Below are 5,626 nucleotides of genomic sequence, written 5' to 3' on the forward strand. Positions count from 1 at the left end.
ACACATTCATTTCATCTGGCTTGTATAGGCGACTTCTTTGTTTATGTACGGCCCCGATAGTTATTTCGATTTGATATGATCTTGCTTGACTTGGATATCTCACTGATTGGATATGGGTAGCGAAAGAATGGAACACAAGAAAAGGGGATGGGTAAAAGGAAGGATCAGATGGAAAGGCGCTGAATGTATGAACCGCGAGAATTGTCCAAGATTGAGATCCAAATTATCGTTAAAAGGTCATAAAAAAGCATGTGATAGGCAAATAAGATTCAAGTACTATTTACGCTGTATTTACTCAAGTTCCTGTTTTTGAATCGAGACCGACTGAAAATCGAGTCGAAATTTTAGGTGTTGCGTTGACATGCAGCGAACGTTATGGGCATCGCAGTAATAAATATTGAATTTACCTTGCCAAAAGCCTCATATTTCTCGTATATTCCTGTAGCGTGCGCCGATTCACAGGAGAAGGATGGAGAGAAATCACGACACACTCGCTTTCAAGTCTAAAATTCAACTGCCTTTATTATGTCCTGTTTATTATATCACAAGGCTTAAGGGCACGAGAAATTTTGAAAATGTGCTTTTATTATGGAACACTACTATCCAACAAAATTTTAACGATATCGGCGAAAGACACTTCGTGAATATTCCTTGTTAGGGGCTCCTTGTGACGAGAGGCCGGCCGCCCATTACATTCCTTATTTTTCACCGTGGTTTAATCGTAATCAGTATTTATTCTCGTAAACAGCCACTTTCCTTATAATTTGATCCTACAATGGGTAGAATGATAGGTACATTTATAGAGTTGTTTACAAAGTGAAATAAGTAACTTGATAAAATCCTGCGGTAACCCTGATTTAAGAGTGTACTTACGTTGAGGATATCCCGTTGACAATATAGATAATGTATTTGACTCCATTCTGTGGATCATCAACCACTTATTCCTCTTATTTTTGTCCCTTCGAACACAAGCAAAAAACTTCTCCAGCGAGTAAATAGAGGTACTAGACGTCGGGGCACCTTATATGGTTTTATGGGATACACAATTTATATGGTTTTCACACGTTTTTCTATTGAAGGTCCATGCTGCAATATACTTACTGCATTAAGCAAATGATGTAGGTGTGTAACGTAGATCACAATCTGCAATCAACTTATTTTAATTTAAAGCAGCAATTATATTCGGCAAATTTGCGTTTGAGTCCCTACATAGACAGTTTTTCTATCCACTTCCTCAGTCTGTCATCAGTGGATTCCAGGCCGTGATGTAACGCGCGCACGCTCCGTCACGTGTTTTCAAACAGTCGATAAAGATTATTTTTAAAGACTCATATCTCAGCTATAAAACATTATTCATCCGCGAAATTTTCGGCAAGTACATTTGAGGTAAGGATCTTATTATTCTAGTACTTTTAAAAAAGTTTGCATGTTCCCCATTGGTTTATATTTGAAGTTGAAATAATTTGTTGCGCATTAAAAAATGTACGAAAAAATGTCCGAAAAAATGTACCGTGTAACCACCTACTCGTGGATCTTGTCCATGAGAATGTACAAGAATCTGTTCAGAAAACCATTCAGAAAAATGTACAGATTCTTGTACATTCTAATGTACCGTGTAACCAGGCCTTTACACATAATCGTGGCTGCATTAATTGTTTATTGTTGTCTCAGTACGATTTGCGGAGGAAGTTAGGCCGTCTCGGGGCTGTCTTGTTGGTACGATATATGGAGGTTTTACGAGATAAAGAGATTCACTACAAAGAGGTTTGCCAATAAATTTACATGTAAATCTGATGGGACCGTAGGTGTGGTATTTAGTATGGAATTTTATGATGCAAAGAGGTTCACTGCATAGAGGTTTTACTGTAGCTCTGTAGACTTGGTTTGGTCATAATCAATTTTAAACATCAAAAGTAAAAGTCTCAACAAAATTTCAACTTACAATCAAATAGCAATTGATGAGGCAGCTTTTGCAGGGAAATATTTGCCTGAAGAGTGGTTTTATTAAAAATTTCAATGCTTATTTTTTCAATTAACATATTTCTTAGTTGCTACCATAACCTGCCTTGAGCTCACATCTCCACGTAGCTTAACAACACCAGCATAGATGGTGAATTTTTGCCCTTTGAAATGTTTCGGAGTAGTGTTTTATGAATATGCTTCATGCCAAATGAAAGAAATACACCTGAAATAAAGAGAAATAGATATTAGATGGAATGACAAGATATTTAGAGCACCAAAACAAAAAGAATGCACACATACCATCAACCCTGACATACAATGGCTTAAATGCCAAAGAGAAGGGACAGCAGACTATTATAATCCATTATCCATTGAAACAACTACGAGGGGCATTAGCTGCGATACTTTCAAATGAATAGTAGGCGTACCGTATGACTCCACTTCGTGCCAAATGAAAGAGATAAACCTGAAATAAAGAGAAATAGATATTAGACGGAACTGAATGAATGACAAGATATTAGGAACACCAAAACAAAGAATGCACACATATCATCAACCCTAACACGCAATAGCTTAAATGTATTTTCATATATTACATGATGACATGAAAATTCTAATTTCTACACACATTACCATGGCCTTCACAGACAGCACTTGCATTCACTGTGAATGGGCTGGTCTTCAGTGAGACATAAGTCAAAGGACATAAGCCATAAAGGAGCCAAAATAGAATTCCATGATGGACTTCAGCCATAAAAAAGATGGAAAATGTTCATCTTTATGGCATACACTTAGCCAATAAGAGCACATGCTGGAAACCAATGCGATCAGTGCAGTACCACACCTAACTGAACGCAGGTGGTAAGAATTTCAGTTAATTGCAGCCTTATGTCTACATAATAAACACTGGGAAATGGTGAAGGCATAGAGTATGAAATGCATAAAAAACAAGCATCTACGGGAATATATGTCCAGCCTTCACGGAGGGCAATATTTCATAACGAATTTTAATTAAATGAACACAGAAGAATTAAGAAAAAAAATATCATCCGGAGTAGATAACACTGAAAATACTTGTATCATGCCACTTAAAGTGGTTAAAAACATTGAAACTAATAGTTGGTATGTAGTTTCGTAGAGAATAGATAAAATAAATAAATAGATAAGAGCATTAATAGTGGAATACTTAAGTTCACAACAAGTAACTCTGCAAACTTCAGTATCATGAAAAAATCACTATGAAAACACAAGCCTTCAGTGTCAGACATAATACAGGCCCTCAAATTTTAACTGTTTCCCTCTTATGGTTAAGTCTGTGAATGGAGACAAGAAATGACTAACAGCTTATATCCCATTGTAGACCAGGCCTAAATCATGATAATGATTGCAGAATACTATAAACCTGGGTTGGTTGGAAAAAAAATCGTGAAATTTTATAAAGCCATTATCATGTGCATCGCATTTCACACACTTAAGTCAAACAAAATCAAGTAATTTCGCCCCACCCATCAACAGGCTATTGAGTATTGCCTTCATCCTCCCATGTAAAAATAAATTTGACATTGGAAGGGAAGAAATATAATCTACCATAGATTATATTTCTTCAATTACAATGCGAAATTTATTTCTTTGCCAGCTCCATTACTCCATGAACCGTTACTAAGATGATTGAAAAAGATGTAAGAGGCAAGGAAGTCTCATTAGTAAATCCAACGTCGACTGTATGGTACACCAGAAGAATCAGTGAGTGTAGCATAACAAATGTAGACCAGAATTAGGACACTCCAACAGCATTAAATTCATCAAAAGTGAAAGAGTATTTTTGAAACGGCTCTCTTAATTACTACACTACAGTAAAAAAATACAGTAATATGATTACCTTTCACCATTGACGGCTTGAACAGACAGACCAGCACATATCTGTTACTCAATCACATCATCAATGAGACGAGAAACATCAGCGAGGTTAAGAATTTTGAGTCCGGGAATAGACACCTCTCATCCGTAGAATAACACCTGAAAAAAATCCACAAAAATATATTGACGCAAAGCACGGCTTGCGATTGCACAAACACGACATGTAATATATTGCATTAAGTATACTTCGTAGGCGGAAAAACACAAATCAGCGACAAACGAGGACTTCACCTCAACTTCCAGGAGAGGGCTGCTCTCTCTTATTACCACTGTTTTTTCGCACTGGACCCCGGCAACTTGACGATGGAACCTTCTTAAAGTTTAACGTCGTTATACCGCGTAATTGAACCCACTGGAAAGTGGTCCTAACGGACAACATCTCGTTTCGATAACTCCCTGTTCAAACGTGGCATCACCCGCCACCATTTCTGCATTTGGGCAACATTCTGAGAAAAAAATTCATCCAATAGCAGCTCTGATTATATTATACAAGTACATAACTCCGAAGCTCACGCGCAAATTAATAATAATCCTGCCACAACGTAGCACGACCAACGACGCCATTAGCCTAATACGAATGGAAGAATCTAGATCTCGTGGGTTTCAACATAATAATTCCTCATAATGAGCAGTATTACACTATAATCACAGCTTTTTTTTTAAGATAAAACCAATTTCTTTGCATTCTTCGCAAGAGGAAATAAAATTCCACCATTATTCAGTAAGCCATCATCATGAAGTTGATAAAACAAATTGATGTCATAGACGGTATATGTGATCACAGAGTAATTTTTGCAACCTTAAAAATTGGAACATAGTCATCTGTAAAACCAAAACGGAATATTTCATTTCGGGTAATTTTTGGGGAAAACATAAAGGCAACAGATGAAGGGAAGTATCTAGGAGTTACGATGGCTTCGAACCTATTGCTGGGAACACACAAAAAATATTTGTTGAGAGCCCTGAAGAAGTTAGCATTCGTCAAGCGTATTGTGTATTTCGCACTCGTCCGACCATATCTTAAATATGCAACGAGGATATGGGATGCGGTGTAGAAAGACATAATTGTTGAACTTAATAAAACACAAAGGAAAGCTGTGAGATTAGTCAAAACTGCCACGTTTGCAAAGTTTTCTACGAAAAATATGACCTAATTAAATTTAATTCTATATTTTTAAACCCATTACGGTCTAGCTTTCTGAGCAAGGCAGGCTGCTTGATGCTGTAAAATGCTTTTCTGAGGTCGTTAAGTGTCAATGCGACCGAATTCCTATCCTTACGCATCAGAAATATAATTTACAATATTTTATACAGGCAGTGTTTTAGATTTTCCCTCGCGAGCACCCAATTGGGAACATGAAAACAAGTGATAGGCTTAAAAAACTCAAAGATTTGATCCATTATTAGAGTTTTAAATATTTTTCCCATTGTTGGTAAAGGGTCTATCTTGATGAGGATATCTTCATCTCTTTTTTATGGGTTGGACAAGTTTTAGAGTATTTCAGATGAGTTGAAAACTCCCCCTTACTATTCTACAGTGAAAGAATTGAGTCAAGGGTTCCACTATAAATTCAATGATTTATTTGATGATTGAAAGAATTGGAGAGGTTGTATATCTCTACCGTAAGATTATTTCAGTCTTCCTTATGTTGTAATAATATCCGAAGGGGAAGCAGACTTACGCCATGAGAGGGTAGGCTTTCACTGAAAATTTCAATCTTATCACGATAAGTGATTACAACAGACA

Source organism: Ischnura elegans, chromosome 5, assembly GCF_921293095.1.
Source record: "Ischnura elegans chromosome 5, ioIscEleg1.1, whole genome shotgun sequence".
NCBI classification, from domain to species: Eukaryota; Metazoa; Arthropoda; class Insecta; order Odonata; family Coenagrionidae; genus Ischnura; species Ischnura elegans.